General features: G+C 43.8%; 1 protein-coding gene across 4 annotated transcripts in view; it reads right to left on the minus strand.

Annotated features, from left to right (window-relative positions):
- DIAPH3 (diaphanous related formin 3) overlaps positions 1-21,895 on the minus strand; it is a 682,618-nt gene that overhangs the window by 503,710 nt on the left and 157,013 nt on the right. The gene's annotated exons all lie outside the window — the stretch shown is intronic.

Below are 21,895 nucleotides of genomic sequence, written 5' to 3' on the forward strand. Positions count from 1 at the left end.
TAAGCGTTGCATTAGCACCAGAATATTTTCCATTGCTATGACATTATTGTACTTTATTTGGTTTGCAGAGTGCTGTTGCATTGTGTTTTTTTTTCTTTGTGTTTTTAGCCATGGCAGCGCACACCTGCGCATTGGGATGTGCTGATTGACCCCCTTTATCTTTACGCTTAATAATTTATTTATTTTTGTCCAGAGCATTGTATCAACGAGTGAGTGGTCTGCTCAGTTTGTGCCATGCGCACCATTAAAGGAGTTGTCCCATGAAAAATATTCTACAGTTTTCAAATCAGCACCTGGATCTGAATTCTTTGTAATTGAATGTAATAAAAAATGTTTTATAGCTACTGAGTTATCCAATAAAATGTATCTGTATAGCGCCACCTGCTCATTGATCGTTTTCTTATTTCTCTGGCATGCTCAGAAGGTCGCACATGCTCAGTTTCATCCTTTAACTGCCTCCTAAGCTGTGATAGGGAGAGAGTTACAGAACAAATACACGCCCCCTGAGCTGTGATAGGGAGAGAGTTACAGAACAAATACACGCCCCCTGAGCTGTGATAGGGAGAGAGTTACAGAACAAATACACGCCCCCTGAGCTGTGATAGGGAGAGAGTTACAGAACAAATACACGCCCCCTGAGCTGTGATAGGGAGAGAGTTACAGAACAAATACACGCCCCCTGAGCTGTGATAGGGAGAGAGCTACAGGACAAATACACGCCCCCTGAGCTGTGATAGGGAGAGAGCTACAGAAAAAATACACGCCCCCTGAGCTGCCAGCGTGATCTAAATCTAGCAGAGCAATGAATGTGGAGATCTCTGGATCCATGTGAGGTACAGGTTCTCGCTTTGCTAGATAGAGATAGGCATGTATTATATGATGCCCGATTTTCATTTTTTACATTAAATCAAGAGATAACCCCTTTAATCCAGGCACAAACAGCAGGGAGTGAAGAGAAATCACATTGGCTGAGCTGACACTTCTCCAGATCACCACTGTATACCAGTGCTAATTGTATAAAAGTTAGGGGGGGTTATAAAGATTATAGGGACCACTATAAAAATTTAATATTAAAACCCTTTAATATTAATCAGCATACACTTAAAAATATATAAATAAATACATAAATAATACAATCAAAACCACAAGCGCAAACACCTATATTCCTATCTCAGGTATTGTATTAAATGATCATGCCCATAAATGGTGGTAGACAGTCAATTCATTAACAGGTACGGTGTTCATCCAGATCTATGTGGATATTCTGTTTATAATCCTGCACTATTCCCACTAAGGAAGGGGCATGTTGTAGCCCCGAAACGCGTTTGAACGAGGACAGTGAAGAGCCTATACTCCACTTGTGTGGCTCCAATATAGGGGCATCGTGTGGGAATCCGGAGATTGAGGATTTGGGAACACAGACTGTTTATTATTGCAGCAAACTGCAAAGCGTCAAGACTCTAGGACCCAGAAGACACGCTCTGCTTCCTGCCTCCGTCACTTGGGACGCGACGAGGAGACGGCTGGATCACGTGGGACGCCGCGTAGGTCCTGGCAGTCCAAAGAGGAAGAATTACTCCTGAAACGACACAAGACCAAGTGCGAACAAACACTCACATCTGAAGTTTTATGTGTTGCATGCAGCTAGATGACTGTATATTTATTGATATTGATGTGGTGAGCGCATGGTCCAATTGAGAAGGATAGGAGTGGAGTAATACACAGTACATTATAGAATATCCACATAGATCTGGATGAACACCGTACCTGTTAATGAATTGACTGTCTACCACCATTTATGGGCATGATCATTTAATACAATACCTGAGATAGGAATATAGGTGTTTGCGCTTGCTGTTTTGATTGTTTTATTTATGTATTTATATATTTTTAAGTGTATGCTGATTATTATTAAAGGGTTTTAAAATTCAATTTTTATAGTGGTCTGTATAGTCTTGATATTGAGTGCCCCCCTAGCTTTTATATATTTAGGTTTGCCGTTTACAGGCTTTGGGTGAGACAGTGGGGTGTGCACCACTCCATCTCCGAGTTGGTAGGTGAGCCGCTTACATTAATTTTTTTATAGATCAGTACTAATTGTAGCTTGGGTCCAGATGTAACAGCTATTACAGAAATAACTCCCAGCCTTTCAATTTCCTTTATGCCAGGTGCCATGGTCAATAGCTGCTGTGGTTCCATAGAGGGAAGAGGCTCCCCATCACCACCACCCCCCGCCCAACAAACGCAATTGCAGAATTGCGGAGTGTCAATGCAATGTGATGGCAGCGGGGTACCTAACAAAAGTTTTAGTATTGTTGTATACATACCTATCCATAAATAAAAAGAACGAGCCACACTGCGTACGCTGTAAAAAAGAGTGGCGGAATAGCTTCCTTGTTTCCCCACTACCATCTCAACCCCTCAAAAAGCTGATGAAAGGAAATTGATAACTGATATGTACCTCACTGCCTAGAGGAAACATTTAAAATAAAACAAAGAATATCTTTATTCAATACACTCAGTTTAGGATCCAATCACGTTAGAATATACACTTTTCCAGATTTCCGTTCTGTTTTTTGCAGATCTGTGTTTCCGCAAAAACCTCCTGCTTCACCAATTGTACATCCACATCAGTTCTTCCACAAAAAAACGGAAGGAGGAATATATGTTGCTAAGGTACAAAAAAAAGTTTTGTGTTTTTTTTCTATTTTCTGGATCCGCAATTGCGGATGACATATTGATGCATTCCACATGTCAGCTGCATTTTTGCAGACCCATTGACTACAATGGGACAACGGACTGCATTTTACGACAATAGTAGGATAAGCACTATTTATTTATTTATTTTTGCGGATCCGCATAACGGAACGTAACAGATGCGGACAGCACACAGCGGGTCCATTGAAATGAACTAGTCCACAAGCCCATTCCGCAAATTTGCAGAACGGATGCGGATTACAAAATACTGACATGTGAATGGACCCTAATACCTCGTTCACACGAACGTATTTTGCTTTCCGTATACGGGCCATTTATTTCCCGCATACGGACCCATTAATTTCAATGTGTGGGCTGTCCGCATCCGTTGCTCCATTCCGTGGCACCGCCAAAATTATGAGTCCAATTCCTGCCCGTCTTGCGAACAAGAATAGGCATTTCTATAATGGGCCTCCTGTTCCGTTCTGCAAATTGCGGAAGGCACACGGACGTCACCAAGCCCTAAAAGTGAGGGTATTATCTCCAACCAGATAACAAATGATTAGGCAGACACCATGCTGGTAGTATTAGAGCTGTTTATCACTGTCCCCAGACAGGCTGTGTTCCCCGCCCTGTGACTACACCAACCCTGCACTGTTGCAGGAGCTACATTTCTCAAATATAGAGAAAATGAAAACTGGTTTAGTTGCCCATAGCAACCAATCAGATTCCATCTTTCATTCTCCAAAGGAGCTATGAAAAATGGAAGGTGGAATCTGATTGATTACTATGGACAACTAAGCCAGTTCTACTTTGTACCAATTTTGATAAATCTCCCCCATAGTGTGGCGTTAGGAATTATGCAAACAAAAAGGCCCTAAACAGCCGACCCGCAATATACAGGTATGCGTATCCTTTCACTTGAATGGGTCCACAATCCGGAAGATACGGTGTGGAGGCACGGAGTGGAAGAACACAGAAACACTACAGATTGCTTCCGTGGCATTTCAGTCCATGCCTCTGTAGCGCCCAAAAAATGCCCTATTTTAATATTTTTTATGTTTTAGGCCTCATGCACATGACCGTAGTTCTGGTCCGCATCCGAGCTGCAGATTTTGCGGCACGGATGCGGACCCATTCACTTCAATGAGGCCGCAAAAGATGCAGACAGCACTCTGTGTGCTGTCCGCATCCGTTGAGTGGCCCCGCAAAAAAAATATAACCCATCCTATTCTTGTCCGTTTTGCGGACAAGAATAGGCATTTCTACAATGGGCTGCCTGTTCCGTTAATTGCAGAAGCCACACAAGCGGCTTCTGTTTTTTTTTTTGCGGATCTGCAGTTTGCATGGGGCCTTAACCACTTCAGCCCCGCTAGGTGAAACCCCCTTCATGACCAGGCCACTTTTTACACTTCGGCACTACACTCCTTTCACCGTTTATCGCTCGGTCATGCAACTTACCACCCAAATGAATTTTACCTCCTTTTCTTCTCACTAATAGAGCTTTCATTTGGTGGGATTTTATTGCTGCTGACATTTTTACTTTTTTTGTTATTAATCAAAATGTAACGATTTTTTTGCAAAAAAATGACATTTTGCACTTTCAGCTGTGAAATTTTGCAAAAAAAACGACATCCATATATAAATTTTTCGCTAAATTTATAGTTCTACATGTCTTTGATAAAAAAAAAATGTTTGGGCAAAAAAAAAATGGTTTGGGTAAAAGTTATAGCATTTACAAACTATGGTACAAAAATGTGAATTTCCGCTTTTTGAAACGGCTCTGATTTTCTGAGCACCTGTCATCTTTCCTGAGGTTCTACAATGCCCAGACAGTAGAAAACCCCCACAAATGACCCCATTTCGGAAAGTAGACACCCTAAGGTATTCGCTGATGGGCATAGTGAGTTCATAGAACTTTTTTTTTTTGTCACAAGTTAGCGGAAAATGATGATGATTTTATTTTTATTTTTTTCTTACAAAGTCTCATATTGCACTAACTTGCGACAAAAAATAAAAAATTCTAGGAACTCACCATGCCCCTCACAGAATACCTTGGGGTGTCTTCTTTCCAAAATGGGGTCACTTGTGGGGTAGTTATACTGCCCTGGCAATTTAGGGGCCCAAATGTGTGAGAAGAACTTTGCAATCAAAATGTGTAAGAAATGACCGGTGAAATCCGAAAGGTGCACTTTGGAATATGCGCCCCTTTGCCCACCTTGGCAGCAAAAAAGTGTCACACATGTGGTATCGCCGTACTCAGGAGAAGTTGGGGAATGTGTTTTGGGGTGTCATTTTACATATAACCATGCTGGGTGAGAGAAATATCTTGGCAAAAGACAACTTTTCCCATTTGTTTATACAAAGTTAGCATTTGACCAAGATATTTTTCTCACCCAGCATGGGTATATGTAAAATGACACACCAAAACACATTCCCCAACTTCTCCTGAGTACGGCGATACCAGATGTGTCACACTTTTTTGCTGCCAAGGTGGGCAAAGGGGCACATATTCCAAAGTGCACCTTTCGGATTTTGCAGGGCATTTTTTACACATTTTGATTGCAAAGTTCTTCTCACACATTTGGGCCCCTAAATTGCCAGGGCAGTATAACTACGCCACAAGTGACCCCATTTTGGAAAGAAGACACCCCAAGGTATTCCGTGAGGGGCACTGCGAGTTCCTAGAATTTTTTATTTTTTGTCACAAGTTAGCGGAAAATGATGATTTTTTTTTTTTTCTCTTTTTTCCTTACAAAGTCTCATATTCCACTAACTTGCGACAAAAAATAAAAAATTCTAGGAACTCGCCATGCCCCTCACGGAATACCTTGGGGTGTCTTCTTTCCAAAATGGGGTCACTTGTGGCGTAGTTATACTGCCCTGGCAATTTAGGGGCCCATATGTGTGAGAAGTACTTTGCAATCAAAATCTGTAAAAAATGGCCTGCAAAATCCGAAAGGTGCACTTTGGAATATGTGCCCCTTTGCCCACCTTGGCATCAAAAAAGTGTCACACATCTGGTATCGCCGTACTCAGGAGAAGTTGGGGAATGTGTTTTGGGGTGCCATTTTACATATACCCATGCTGGGTGAGAGAAATGTTGGCAAAAGACAACTTTTCCAATTTTTTTATACAAAGTTGGCATTTGACCAAGATATTTATCTCACCCAGCATGGGTATATGTAAAATGACACCCCAAAACACATTCCCCAACTTCTTCTGAGTACGGCGATACCAGATGTGTCACACTTTTTTGCAGCCTAGATGCGCAAAGGTGCCCAAATTCCTTTTAGGAGGGCATTTTTAGACATTTGGATCCCAGACTTCTTCTCACGCTTTAGGGCCCCTAAAAAGCCAGGGCAGTATAAATACCCCACATGTGACCCCACTTTGGAAAGAAGACACCCCAAGGTATCCAATGAGGGGCCTGGCAAGTTCATAGAATTTTTTTTTTTTTCGCATAAGTTAGCGGAAATTGATTTTTTTTTTGTTTTTTCTCACAAAGTCTCACTTTCCGCTAACTTAGGACAAAAATTTAAATCTTTCATGGACTCAATATGCCCCTCAGCAAATACCTTGGGGTGTCTTCTTTCCAAAATGGGGTCAGTTGTGGGGTGTTTGTACTGCCCTGGCATTTGAGGGTCTCCGCAATCATTACATGTATGGCCAGCATTAGGAGTTTCTGCTATTCTCCTTATATTGAGCATACAGGTAATGAGATTTTTTTTTTCCGTTCAGCTTCTGGGCTGAAAGAAAAAAATGAACGGCACAGATTTCTTCATTCGCATCGATCAATGTGGATGAAAAAATCTCTGCCAAAAAAACAAATGGAGGGGAAAAGCGTCTGCCAGGACATAGGAGCTCCGCCCTACATCCATACCCACTTAGCTCGTATGCCCTGGCAAACCAGATTTCTCCATTCGCATCAATCGATGTGGATGAATAAATCATTGCCGGGTTTTTTTTTTATATATATATATATATATATATATATATATATATATATATATATATATATATACATATACATACATACAAAGTGTTTGCCAAAGCATAGGAACGCCGCCTCCTCCTCAGCTCGTATGCCTCGGCAAACGTATCTGTCACTGCAGAGGAGAAAATCCCGTCTTGCAGCGCCGCATACACCGACTTGCGTGTAATCTGACAGCAGCGCAATGCTTCTGTCAGAATGCACATCGGTGCTGCAGCTAGTAGATCGGTTGGTCCACCTGGAAGGTTAAAAAAAAAAAACCAGGCCACAACGCAATAATTTTATTAACTTTGGAACAGAACATGTAACTTTAACTTTTGGAACTAAACATTAACCTGTTTGCTTACCTGTTTTTTTTTTTTTTGTTTTTTTTTTTTGTTTTTTTACCTTTATAGAACAAACCTCTCCTTCCCCATGGGTCAATGTGCAAAGCGCAAATCGCCCAAAGATGTGGCGAAGTGCGTTATGCACTTTGTCCCATGTGAAAGGAGACGTTTGCAGCAGCAGTGAGTGAATGGGCCCTAATAGCCCTGTGTGCCTGTCCTGGTGAGATGATCCCTATGCTAATAGTGTACCTATGAGTGGTACTTCCGGAAACACTCTCCAAAGCATAGGGCAGGGTGGTCCGGACAGTCAGGACAGAAATAGCGGGTGTCACGCCTTATTCCACTCCTGCTACAGACACGACATCTTTTTCGGGGTGACTGTTGGGTTGAGGTACCAGGAACGACATTGGGGAAATGTCGCTCGTGTAGACGGCTAACTACACTGGTGGTTGGGGCCACGGAACCTCCTGGATACAGGAGGTTCTCGATGATCTCTTCCTGAAATTTGAGGAAGGATCCAGTTCTCCCAGCCTTACTGTAGAGAACAAAACTATTGTACAGAGCCAATTGAATTAAATATACAGACACCTTCTTATACCAGCGTCTGGTGCGTCAGGAAACTAAATACGGAGACAACATCTGGTCATTGAAGTCGACCCCTCCCATGTGGAGGTTATAGTCGTGGACTGAGAGGGGCTTTTCAATGACACGGGTTGCTCGCTCAATTTGTATTGTCGTGTCTGCGTGAATGGAGGAGAGCATGTAAACGTCACACTTGTCTCTCCATTTCACCGCGAGCAGTTCTTCGTTACACAGTGCGGCCCTCTGCCCCCTTGCAAGACGGGTGGTAACGAGCCGTTGGGGGAAGCCCGCGGGACTAGTTCGCGCGGTACCACAGGCGCCAATCCGTTCTAGAAACAAATGCCTAAAGAGGGCCACACTTGTGTAAAAATTGTCCACATAAAGATGGTACCCCTTGCCGAATAAGGGTGACACCAAGTCCCAAACTGTCTTCCCACTGCTCCCCAGGTAGTCAGGGCAACCGACCGGCTCCAGGGTCTGATCTTTTCCCTCATAGACACGAAATTTGTGGGTATAGCCTGTGGCCCTTTCACAGAGCTTATACAATTTGACCCCATACCGGGCGCGCTTGCTTGGGATGTATTGTTTGAAGCCAAGGCGCCCGGTAAAATGTATCAGGGACTCGTCTATGCAGATGTTTTGCTCTGGGGTATAAATATCTGCAAATTTCTGGTTGAAATGGTCTATGAGGGGCCGAATTTTGTGGAGCCGGTCAAAAGCAGGGTGGCCTCTGGGACGGGAGGCGGTGTTGTCACTAAAGTGCAGGAACCGCAGGATGGCCTCAAAACGTGCCCTGGACATGGCAGCAGAGAACATGGGCATGTGATGAATCGGGTTCGTGGACCAATATGACCGCAATTCATGCTTTTTTGTCAGGCCCATGTTGAGGAGGAGGCCCAGAAAAGTTTTAAGTTCGGAAACTTGGACTGGTTTCCACCGGAAAGGCTGGGCATAAAAGCTTCCCGGGTTAGCGGTGATAAATTGTGTGGCATATCTGTTTGTTTCGGCCACAACTACGTCTAAAAGCTCCGCAGTCAAGAACAGCTCAAAAAATCCCAGGGCCGAACCGATCTGAGCCGTCTCAACCCGAACTCCAGACTGGGCAGTGAAAGGGAAAACGACAGGTGCGGCTGAAGTTGGGGACTGCCAATCAGGGTTTGCCAGCACCTCTGGGATTCTAGGGGCTCTACGGGCACGTCTTTGCGGTGGCTGCGACGGGGTCACTACTGCACGTGCCACCGTACCAGCTTCAACTGCCCTTCTGGTGCTCGCTACTTCACCAGGTTGTACGGCAGTGCTGGTACTAGGTCCAGGGAGGGCTGGGCTGCTGGTGTATGCCTCACCACGTAATCCGACAGCACCAGCCCCACTCTGCTGCTCTTGAAGCGGATCCTGCGCAACCTGCAGTCTAGCGACACGGGGCCGGGTACGCCTGGTGGTATCAGGGACCTCAGCCTCCTCGTCCGAACTTTGGGTCAGAGAGCCACTGCTTTCTACAGGTTCGTATTCTGACCCGCTGGATTCATCAGATGAGGGTTCCCACTCCTCATCCGACTGGGTCAGAAGCCTGTAGGCCTCTTCAGAGGAATACCCCCTGTTAGACATGTGGGCAACTAAATTTAGGGGTATTCCCTGAGACTACCCAAGAAAAAAAAAGCAAGCCTGTCTTACAAAGGGGAGGCTAGCGAAGTACCGGAGGCCGCTGCGGTTGATAAAAAATATCAAAACTGATTTTTTTATCGCCGCAGTGCGTGTAAAGTGAATGTGCAGTGATCAAAAAAAAATTTTTTTTTTGTCACTGCGGTGGGGCGGGTGTGGGCGAACGCACGTGTGGGCGACCGATCAGGCCTGATCGGGCAAACACTGCGTTTTGGGTGGAGGGTGAACTAAAGTGACACTAATACAATTATAGATCTGACCGTGATCAGTTTTGATCACTTCCAGATACTATAAAAGTACAAATGCTGATTAGCGATACGCTAATCAGCGAATAACGAACTGCGGTGCGGTGGGCTGGGCGCTAACTGATCGCTAACTACCTAACCAAGGGACCTAAACTATACCTAAAACCTAACGGTCAATAACAGTGAAAAAAAAAAGTGACAGTTTGCACTGATCACTTTTTTCTTTTCACTTGTGATTGACAGGGGTGATCAAAGGGGTGATCAAAGGGTTAATTGGGGTTCAGGGGGGTGATCAGGGGCTATAGTGTAGTGTTGGTGTACTCACTGTGAAGCCTGCTCCTCTGCTGGATCCAACCGACGAAAAGAACCAGCAGAGGAGCAGGCAGCCATATAACAGATCATATTTACAAATATGATCTGATATCTGGCACTTTGATTGGATTTTTAAAAAATCAGCAACCTGCCAGCCACGATCATTGGCTGGCAGGTTGCTGACGAAATACTGCTGTGCGAAATGCCGGCGCGAACTGCGCATGCGCATATTCGCGTCATCTCGCGTCTCGCTAGATGACGCGTATATGCGTGACTGTGCGCAGCGCTGCCACCTCCGGAACGCACATGTGCGTTAGGCGGTCCGGAGGTGGTTAAAGTCTGAAAGCACAACAACATGGTAGCATTACTTATATAGGAGGTCAAATTACGGCAACAGATTCCCTTTAAAATACATAAAGACAATTAGGCCCCTTTCACACAGGCGAGAATTCCACGCAGGTGCAATACGCGAGGTGAACGCATTGCACCCGCACTGAATCCGGACCCATTCACTTCAATGGGGATGTGCAGATAAGCAGTGATTTTCACGCATCACTTGTGCGTTGTGTGAAAATTGCAGCAAGCTCTATATTGTGCGTTTTTCATAGAAATTAATAGGGCTGCGTGAAAATCGCAAGCATCCGCAAGCAAGTACGGCTGTAATGCGATTTTCACGCATAGTTGCTAGGAGATGATGTTAGTAAATTGATAAAAGTCAATTCACTGTATTATTTTCCATAAAAGAAAAAAATAATAGCATTCTTAATACAGAATGCTTAGTAAAATGTTGCTTGAGGGGTTAAAAAATAAAAACAATTAACTTACCTCATCCACTTGATCGCGCATGCCAACATCGTCTTCTTTCTTTGGGGACCTGAAAAAGGACCTTTGATGACGTGGTGAGCGCGGTGACGTCAGCGCAGGTCCTGCTGAATGAAGATAGCGGCGCCGCTATCTGCGACTTATCCCTGCACGCTCTTGGTCTAAAAAAGTGGGCTTGGCATGGTCAGGGAAAGGGATGGGCCAGCAGGCCCATGTCATTAATCATTCTTCACGCCTGTTTTAGGCGTAGAAAACGTCTAAATGTAAGACAGCAAGGAAGCCATCTTACATTAAGAACTGGCGCTGGATGCACCGAAGTTATGGAGTGGCCGGCACCTCTTTATAACCCTCGGCAGCTATGGGGCTTTATTAATAAGAACGTCTAAAACACAATTCTTAATAAGTGTGCCCCTATATTGTCTCCAATGCACTTCACAACATCCTTCCAGCTATAAAACCAATCAATACATTATCTGCACTGTTCTTACAGTCAGCTTTACGAAGGGACTGCTTGCATTACAAATGCACTGAAAGTCCGCAGCCACATGGCGTCCCACCGGTGTCATCACTGCCTTACGTTACAGCGAATCTCCAAGGACTCTCTCTAGTACAGAGACGCATCTTATCAAGAAGCTGTGGCAGGAGGTCACCTCCCTTCCGCTGCAGGTAATGAGGCATGCCATTTCCTATATGCTGAAGATATACCACGACTATGACAGCTACTCACATCCCATTGTTAACGTTATGCTTTTAATAATTAAAAGGGTTTTCCAACTAGTAAATATTATATTTATTGTACTATTATTGTAATATTATCATGAATAATTAACAGTACCTGGAATTTAAACCAATTGTTTTAAATGAAAAAAAAAAAAGAAAGAAAGAAAAGAAAAGAGCTCCATATTTTTCTACTGTTATCCCGTTTACCTGTTCCCAAAAAAATATATATATTTTTTTAAATGGAACCAGTGTATGAAATAAACGCGGGTGCCTCTGAAATACCTACCGTAGATACTGCCTTCAATAGCAACACCACAAAATGTTCTACCAGAAACCTGGCTGTTATAAGAAGACTAAGAGCCTGTTCTTCACTGCAGGGTCGACCCATATAATGCTCAGGCTAGGTTGCTGCCAAATAGAAATTAAATAAAAGAGCGTCAGCCTAGCCTAAGGCCCCTTAGTGACATCTGTAAAAAAAAAAAAAAAAAAAAAAAAAAAGCCATTTTCTGTAGCAGTCAGAGAGCTAAAAGTACTGAATAGGAAGGCAAAGTCAGTGTACAAAACTGCTGCAAAAGGAAGAGTAATTCCTCATTACAATAGAAGGTAGAACGACTGACAGCTCTACTGTTTTCATGGCAGGTTGATAAACATGCAAACAGAGGAGAAGTCCACCGATTAGTACAATATAAGAAGCACTGACCAGCCTTACTACTAGGATAGCATAGGGGAGGTACTAGTGCTCTGTGTGGCCACACCTAGCTCCTCCCTGGTCTGACTAAAGGTCTGAAAGAGTGTGTTAAAGGGAGTCTGTCACCTCCATATAGCCATATACCGTGATTACATAATTCAATAGCACACCTATACATCAATGTAATAGTACCTTTGTCTTTTTCTTTAGACTTGCAGAAGCTGGAAAAACAAAGCTAAATTCATATGCAGATGAGCCTAGGTCCCAGCCTCTGCACGCCCTCCTATTCCCTTGCGTCATGCTTTGGTCCGAGATCCTGCGCCTGTGCACCGCTTCGCTAGGCAATGCGCACTGCGATGCCCATTGTGGGCACAGCATCGCTTCAACTACTGTGCATGCACCAGCGAACGACACAATACCAGCGGCAAGGGGGCTCATTCGTTCCGTGCAGTGTGGATTTTGAAATCCCTACCATGTCAATTCTCTGTGCAGTTCTTATGTGTGGATTTGACCCTTTTTCATGCAAGAGTGAGATTTGCTGCAAAACCACATTAAATCCGCAACAAAAACAGGAAGCAGTTAATGGAAACCTGAACAGTTTGTAAACCTGCACCCGTGTGCCGGTTCCCTGCCTGAGCCTCTCTGCTGTGCTAAAAATGCAGACAGAGAGGAAGTTAAAGACTGTGGAATCTGGATTCAGCAACTAGTATATACTGAGTTAGGCCTATTTCACACAGCCGTGTGTCCCCCGTGGCTGTATTGCAGCCCGCATACGGAGGGTCCACAATACACAGGACACCGGCCGTATACATTCCGCATCACGGATGCAAACCCATTCACTTGAATGAGTCAGCAAATCCGGAGATATGGAACAGAACCCTACGAAAGCACTACAGAGTGCATTTCTGGGGTTCCGTGCTTCTGTTCCGCAAAAAGATAAAACTTGTCCTATCTTTTTGCTGGACGGACAGATCGCGGACCCCATTAAATCTGCTACTAAATGAGAGAGACGAGGCGAGACATCATAATGAGGTAGTTATTATGGGGAACTTCAACTACCCAAATATAAACTGGTAAACTGAAAGCTGTACATCACATGAAGGAAACAGGTTCTTGGCAATAACCAAAGACAAATACCTTTCCTAACTGGTTCAGGACCAGAGTACAAGGACGGCCATACTGGACTTCGTATTAATGAAAAACAAAAGGGTGGTCCCTAGAGGGAGATGGTGTTAAAACACTCTCCCAAAGTGTACTGCTCTGTAACAAGGAATGTATAGAACGAGTGAGGGGCAGTAACGTTTTAAAACTTAAAGTTTATTTAGGACTGTTTTAAGAAAAAGCCCCTACCAGACAAACAACAATCAACAGTATGGGACCCACATCAGTGAGTCACCATCGTACGAGTCCGCCGGTAATTATACAGAGGTGCGGAGCCGAACGACAAAGCAACACCATATGCAGTCTTATGGTAGGGTGCCGCAGACTAATAAAGATGCCAGATGCAAATAATAGGGTGGATCTTACCGGTGGTGCCAGTTGGGACCTTGTAGTCCAAAACCCTGGAGCATGAGGGGCTTCTCGGATCCGAAAAACGCGTCCTCTTTCCAATTTCACCTGGTGCCAGGGGCTGCAGGGAGAATCTATCCCTGTTTTTGCCCTACTTGGCCTGTATATCCCTAGGTGCCTCCTAACACGGGGTCCTATCCCCGCAAGGGGTGGCCTCGTCCGGAACTTAACCCTAATAAATGAACCCTAAATGGCCCTATAGGGACAGCAATTGTTGGCCCCAAGGGTGATGGTAGCTAATAGGGTGAAAAATAATCTAAGTTCTGATGGATTTATTCTACGTCCCTACGCGTTTCATCTAATGAAGAACAAATCAAAACTATAAAGAGTACCTCCACTTCATAAAGATAGACTGGAGACCCCCTGACTCATCAGGGGACAGGGGTCATGGGTCATGGGTGGAGAATAAGGTCTATACCCTTAACCTATTGTGATGGATAATGGGAGAGGGTAAGCCAAAAAGGATTGCGCAGACCTGACTAGACCTGTGTGGTCCCAAATCAGGATACCTGTGGATGATGTAATAACAGAACAAGACCCATTCAGATATTGAACCCACCAAAAGCTGATATACTTGTGGCATAAGGATAAAGAGGTGTACTTACTTTTAAGGTCATGGAAGCCGTGTGGCCAGTGCCATGAAAAGCGGGAGTGTGGTTTAACGCCCGCCTGTTGTATTGGCGTCTGTCTGCGCTGCTAAAGGCGCCAGTAAGTTTAAATGGAAGGGGGTATCAAGTAGTGCGCCTGCGCAAGGAGTGCGGCCGCCGTCATGTGACTAAAGCATGTGTCAGCTGACGTCGCGATCCGCCTCCTAACCAGCGCATGCGCACATGTGAAATGTGCAGCTCGGGTGCCGCAGCTGCTGTGACGTAATGGTAGGCGTCACTGTCAGGGAGGTCCTACCAGCCCGGGCGCGGCGTCGGCTGTATAGTGCAATAAGGTGGGAGGAGTGACCATATAGTGCAGGCGACTCCTACTACTACACCTATGAGTGTTGATGGTGATTAAAGAAATCACCCTCAACATGGGACCTAAGGGGGGGAGGGGGGGGCATTAAGTGACAGGCGTACCCACTAGGGCCCAGACCGGGTCCAGTGGCCACCCGAAGCATAATGACAATTGGGACAAGATGAACGGCTCCGTGGAAAGGTGTCGTCATCAGAACGATTTGATCAACCAAGGTGTAATGGTAACGTTAGAACAAATACGCGTCCACACGCTCTAGATAAAATAAGTGATTAGGAAACATAATGGTATTAGTGGCACTATTGAGTGCTTGAATGCGTAGACAGTGCGCTCGAGGGACCGTCAGACATTTACTGTCCTAACGATACGGTAAGGAAACCCCATTCAATCCATTGGGGTTGGTGGTATTCACCACCAACCCCAATGGATTGAATGACCAGCTACAATTTGGGTGCTTCTTGTGACCATCCCCAGTCTCCTACACATATATGTATTTGTACGCTACTATCTGTTAATAGCAGGGGTTTCCTTACCGTATCATTAGGACAGTAAATGTCTGACGGTCCCTCGAGCGCACTGTCTACGCATTCAAGCACTCAATAGTGCCACTAATACCATTATGTTTCCTAATCACTTATTTTATCTAGAGCGTGTGGACGCGCATTTGTTCTAACGTTACCATTACACCTTGGTTGATCAAATCGTTCTGATGACGACACCTTTCCACGGAGCCGTTCATCTTGTCCCAATTGTCATTATGCTTCGGGTGGCCACTGGACCCGGTCTGGGCCCTAGTGGGTACGCCTGTCACTTAATGCCCCCCCTCCCCCCCCTTAGGTCCCATGTTGAGGGTGATTTCTTTAATCACCATCAACACTCATAGGTGTAGTAGTAGGAGTCGCCTGCACTATATGGTCACTCCTCCCACCTTATTGCACTATACAGCCGACGCCGCGCCCGGGCTGGTAGGACCTCCCTGACAGTGACGCCTACCATTACGTCACAGCAGCTGCGGCACCCGAGCTGCACATTTCACATGTGCGCATGCGCTGGTTAGGAGGCGGATCGCGACGTCAGCTGACACATGCTTTAGTCACATGACGGCGGCCGCACTCCTTGCGCAGGCGCACTACTTGATACCCCCTTCCATTTAAACTTACTGGCGCCTTTAGCAGCGCAGACAGACGCCGATACAACAGGCGGGCGTTAAACCACACTCCCGCTTTTCATGGCACTGGCCACACGGCTTCCATGACCTTAAAAGTAAGTACACCTCTTTATCCTTATGCCACAAGTATATCAGCTTTTGGTGGGTTCAATATCTGAATGGGTCTTGTTCTGTTATTACATCATCCACAGGTATCCGGACTGATTTGGGACCACACAGGTCTAGTCAGGTCTGCGCAATCCTTTTTGGCTTACCCTCTCCCATTATCCATCACAATAGGTTAAGGGTATAGACCTTATTCTCCACCCATGACCCATGACCCCTGTCCCCTGATGAGTCAGGGGGTCTCCAGTCTATCTTTATGAAGTGGAGGTACTCTTTATAGTTTTGATTTGTTCTTCATTAGATGAAACGCGTAGGGACGTAGAATAAATCCATCAGAACTTAGATTATTTTTCACCCTATTAGCTACCATCACCCTTGGGGCCAACAATTGCTGTCCCTATAGGGCCATTTAGGGTTCATTTATTAGGGTTAAGTTCCGGACGAGGCCACCCCTTGCGGGGATAGGACCCCGTGTTAGGAGGCACCTAGGGATATACAGGCCAAGTAGGGCAAAAACAGGGATAGATTCTCCCTGCAGCCCCTGGCACCAGGTGAAATTGGAAAGAGGACGCGTTTTTCGGATCCGAGAAGCCCCTCATCCTCCAGGGTTTTGGACTACAAGGTCCCAACTGGCACCACCGGTAAGATCCACCCTATTATTTGCCTCTGGCATCTTTATTAGTCTGCGGCACCCTACCATAAGACTGCATATGGTGTTGCTTTGTCGTTCGGCTCCGCACCTCTGTATAATTACCGGCGGACTCGTACGATGGTGACTCACTGATGTGGGTCCCATACTGTTGATTGTTGTTTGTCTCGTTTGTCTGGTAGGGGCTTTTTCTTAAAACAGTCCTAAATAAACTTTAAGTTTTAAAACGTTACTGCCCCTCACTCGTTCTATACTGGACTTCGTATTAACCAATTGACCTGACAGAAAAAATTATGTGCAGGTTGGGGGACACCTGGGAAATAGTGACCATAAATAAATAACCTTCCAAATGTCATTCAAAAGAGTGCTTCTTCAGGGAGGAACAAAAATAACAAACTTCAAAAAAGCTAAACTAAAAGAGGTCATAGGCCTAACTAAGTTAGACAAAGTCCTAAAAAAAAAAAAAAATACACACACACACACACACACACACACACACACACACACACACACACACACACCTTATGATAATAAAGGATTGAGGAACAAGAAAAAAAGCAATGTGGATAAATAGAAATGTACAGAAAGCAATGACTGACAGAAAGAATTTAAATCACTAAAATAGGAGGGTAGTGAGGAAGCGCTGACAAACCATAAGGAAAAAATAAAGTATGTAAAAATCTAATAAAAGCAGCCAAACTAGAGACCGAGAGATTAATTGCCAAAGAGAGCAAAACTAACCCTAAAATGTTCTTCAATTATATAAATGGTAAAAAGTATAAATCTGAAGGCATCGGCCCTTTACAGAGTAATGAGGGCAGAGTTGCAGTGAGTGATGAGGAGAAAGCAAAGCTATAAAAAAAAAAAATTCCACTGTATTTACTAAGAAGTAAGAAAAGCAGAATATAAAAGTACATTTCCCATTAAAAGTGCCCTGTCTGACCCAGGAAGACTTACAGCAGAGTCTTAAAAAGATTAAAATAGACAAATCACCAGGGCCAGATGGCATACACCCCCGTATCCTAAGAGAATTAAGTAATGTCATAGCCAGACCCTTATTTCTGATATTTAAAAACTCGATACTGACAGGGAGTGTTCCACAGGATTGAAGCATAGCCAATGTGGTGCCAAAATTAAAAAAGGGGCCAAAAACAGAGCCCGGAAACTATAGGCTGGCAAGTTTAACATCTGTCTTGGGTAAACTGTTTGAAGGTTTTCTAAGAGATGCCATCTTGGAGCACCTCAAGGAAAATAAGCAAATAATGCCATATCAGAATGGCCTCATGAGGGATCGGTCAAGTCAAACGAATTTAATCAGTTTTCCACTTGACAGCGGAAAATCAATGGATGTCGTATATCTGGACTTCTCCAAAACATTTGACCCTGTACCACATAAAAGGTTAGTATATAAAATGAGAATGCCTGGACTGGGAGAAAATGTCTGTATGTGGGTAAGTAACTGGCTCAGTAATAGAAAAGAAACAGTGGTTATTAATGGTTCACACTCAGATTGGCTCACTGTCACTAGTGGAGTACCTCAGGGGTCAGTATTGGGCCCTATCCTCAAATATATTTATTAATGATCTTGTAGAAGGCTTGCACAGTAAAATATAACATTTTTGCAAATGACACTAAACTGTGTAAAGTAATTGACACGGAAGAGGACCGAATACTGCTACAGCTGGATCTGGATAGATTGGAGGCTTGGGCACAGAAGTGGAAGATGAGGATTAACACTGACAAAAGGTTATTCACATGGGAAGGAATAATGAAAGTCATCTGAACATACTAAATGGCAAAACACTGGGTGACACTGACATGGAAAAGGACCTAGGAATTTTGATGAACAGCAAACAAAGCTGTAGAAACCAGTGTCAGGCAGCTGCTGCCAAGGCCAATAAAATAATGGGTTGCATCAAAAGGGGCATAGATGCCAGAGATGAGAACATAGTCATACCGCTTTACAAATCACTATTCAGACCACACATGGAGTACTGTGTACAGTCCTGGGCTCCTGTGAATAAGGCAGACATAACAGAGCTGGAGAGGGTTCAGAGGAGGGCAACTAAAGTAATAACTGGAATGGGGGGGGGGGGGGGACTACAGTACCCTGAAAGATTATCAAAATTGGAGTTACTCACTTTAAAAAAGATGACTGAGGGGAGAACTAATTACCTTTGTATAAATATATCAGGGGTCAGTACAGAGATCTCTCCCATCAGCTATTTATCCCCAGGACTGTGACTGTGACGAGGGGACATCCTCTGTGTCTGGAGGAAAGAAGGTTTGTACACAAACATAGAAGAGGATTCTTCACAGTATGAGCAGTGAGACTATGGAACTCTCTGCCTGAGGAGGTGGTGATGGTGAGTACACTAAAGGAATTCAAGAGGGGCCTGGATGTATTTCTGGAGCTTAATAATATTACAGGCTATAGCTACTAGAGAGGGGTCGTTGATCCAGGGAGTTATTCTGATTGCCTGATTGGAGTCGGGAAAGATTTATTTTCCCCTAAAGTGAGGAAAATCGGCTTCTACTTCAGTTTTTTTTTTTTTTTGCCTTTCTCTGGATCAACTTCTGGATCAACAGGCCGAACTGGATGGACAGATGTATTTTTTCAGCCTTAGAAACTATGTTACTAAGTGAATGGGGTCGCGTTCCGCATGTGGTATCCCCGTGGTCGGTGCCTGTCAATAGGATTATACAATCACTGGAAGTGCTCCACAGAACAATTTGAAACTAGACATTTTGACAGCTTTTCATTGAAAATAGGGTATTTTGACAATTTCAGGAGGCTGCATGGTCGTTGAGTTCAGGGGCTCATGCACAGTGTGCGACCCGTGCTGCAAAGCACAAATAGCAGTACGTAATGCACGGGCAACGGCCATGAATGGGTCAGCAAACCGCAAGATTCAGTCAACACCGCAAAAAAAACTGAACATGTTCTATTTTTTTGCGGTGCAGAAGCATGGACCGTGCTTCTGTACCGCTCAATATTTTGTGCACCCACTCAAGTGTTTGTGGGCCACAAGAGCTACTAAGCAAATGTGCTAGCACCGTTTCCTCATCCTCTACTTTACAATTTATTAGGTTACCAAATATCGTATTTGGATGGATAAAGGTATTAACATACTAGGGAAGCAAATTTAAATCAGTATATACTTAAACTGTGGGACAAAAAAGCACCCAGAGGGACCCCATGTGAAGATTGGAAAAACATATAAAGCTCCGTGTAGATGTTGCATCCATGAGCACTGAACCACCAGCAGATGTAACATACATACATGAAACCATGAAAAGGGCGTTCCAGTTTGTTGTGCCTAGTGCGGGAGTAATGTCCATGATACAAAAGAACCACGTAATGCAAACAAAGCAGCAGATATACAAGCTACAGAGAATCTATGTAAACTGACAAAAGCCTAAAAGTGATAGGAGAAAAACTGTACAGCAATTGCCACCCAGCATTAATAAATGTACGGCTCTAGGCACAATGTTAATCAGAGTACTTGATAATTTGACTTGCTTCCACAGAGGAATTTCAATGGTCTCATTCAGCTGAAAACAACATATTAAATGTCAAGCAATCTCATATGCAAGGTGCAATTAGAATAATGCGTTTCAGCACATCTACGAAAGCAAACCGCTTCCGATTGAGAAGGAAGATGCAATATAATACTATTATATATAGCAATAAGGTTAGGTTTACACGTGACTGATTAGCATGCGGATTTACGGTTGTGAATTCTGGTGCAGAACATCTGCAGCTTTGTACAGTACTTGCAAAGTGAAGGAGGGACACATATCAACCTATTTACGCCACTATTATGGCGTAAATAAGTCGCAAATTAATAATTTGTGACTTTTTAAGCCTCTCTCAAATTTTCTGAAGTGGTGAGAAAAGGGGCTGAACTTTACTTGGCACGCTAGATTCAGGGTTGCCAACCAGATTGTTTCTTTTTTCTGGACAAATTAATATACTAATCATAACCCATTACCAGCATTTATAATAATTACTACCAAAATAATCTAGTCAAGGACAACCAGCCTCCAAAAAAAATAAATCATGGTTTTTTTTTTTTTTGTTTTTTTTTACGGACACAGAAAAAAATAAAATAAAAATAAGTTGTCCATTTTTACAGACAGTCCAGAAATTTCTGGACAGTTGGCAACCCAGATTTACTATACCTTACGCCAGAAAATGGTGTAAGTTAGAGCTGAAGAAGAACTCTAGACTTCAGTTTCTGGGGCACGGACGGCCCGAGATGTGCCTAATATATTAAGAGGCAGACGTTTCTTCATAGACTAGGTGCATCTCACTCCCGCTGTATGGGAACACCAGTCTTGATAAATGCCCCTCATTAAGTTTTTACCAATTCTCATTTAGATGTGGCAGAATTTTTATTTATTTTTTATCTGCAGAAGGTACCAAATCTGCAACATGTCAATTTACACCCCCAGATTCATCACAGATTTCACACTTTTAAATGCAAAGAATGAAATAGACGTCTAACAAGCAGCATTTCAGCAACAAAATCAGAGTACTGCAGAACTCAAGTAATGCAATGGCTAGATGTAATGGTATTCCAACTCTTTCTGAAAACTCCCCTAAAACGACAAGTACACTTTCAAGAAATAGGTTATAAAGGGATAGGTTGTCTTTGAGTCATTTTATTTTTGCTGTTATATATGCCTTATGATATGCTTAAACAGATGACATTTTAGACAGTTGTTCTAGGGTTAAACGACCCGAAAGATTAAGAGACAAAGTGCACATTAACCAGGGAGCGAACAGAACATAATCTGGTCTCCTTTTCATCTTTCAGCATGCAGATTCACTGGTTCCCGGATTCCCATTCAGTCATCCAAAATGGCCGCTTCTTCTCAGACTACCTGTACATTTGGCAGTTCAAGCTATTTCCTGCTTGTCCAGCCCCCTCCTCAGATTGGTCAGCATTGCTCATGTGAGCAGTGCTGGCCAATCCTAGGGCTGCAGGAAGTGTCTTGGACTATAAAATGCACAGTATACATCAGGTAGTCTGAGACGTGGTGCAGGCACCTTGGACGACAGAACAGAAGCCTAGGAATTTGTGGATCGACGCCAAAAAAAAAATGAAAAAGGAGGGCACCAGGTCAGTACTATGCTCGTTCCCCAAATAATATTTTTAATTTATTTTTATCTTTAAGATACTACCCAGGTGAAGATGTTCCTTAAAATAAACCACATTCTGAATATTTTATGGCCTGTAACTATCTGGTCAATCTTGAAATAACAGCTACAAGTATTTTTCTAATTTAGCATTTTATGCATTTTAATGTAAACCTTGTACAATATGACTCAAACATTATATGGGTCACAGGCCGGTGGAAGGGTAACTGCCTGGACATGAAATCAC

Source organism: Bufo gargarizans, chromosome 3, assembly GCF_014858855.1.
Source record: "Bufo gargarizans isolate SCDJY-AF-19 chromosome 3, ASM1485885v1, whole genome shotgun sequence".
Classification (NCBI taxonomy): Eukaryota; Metazoa; Chordata; class Amphibia; order Anura; family Bufonidae; genus Bufo; species Bufo gargarizans.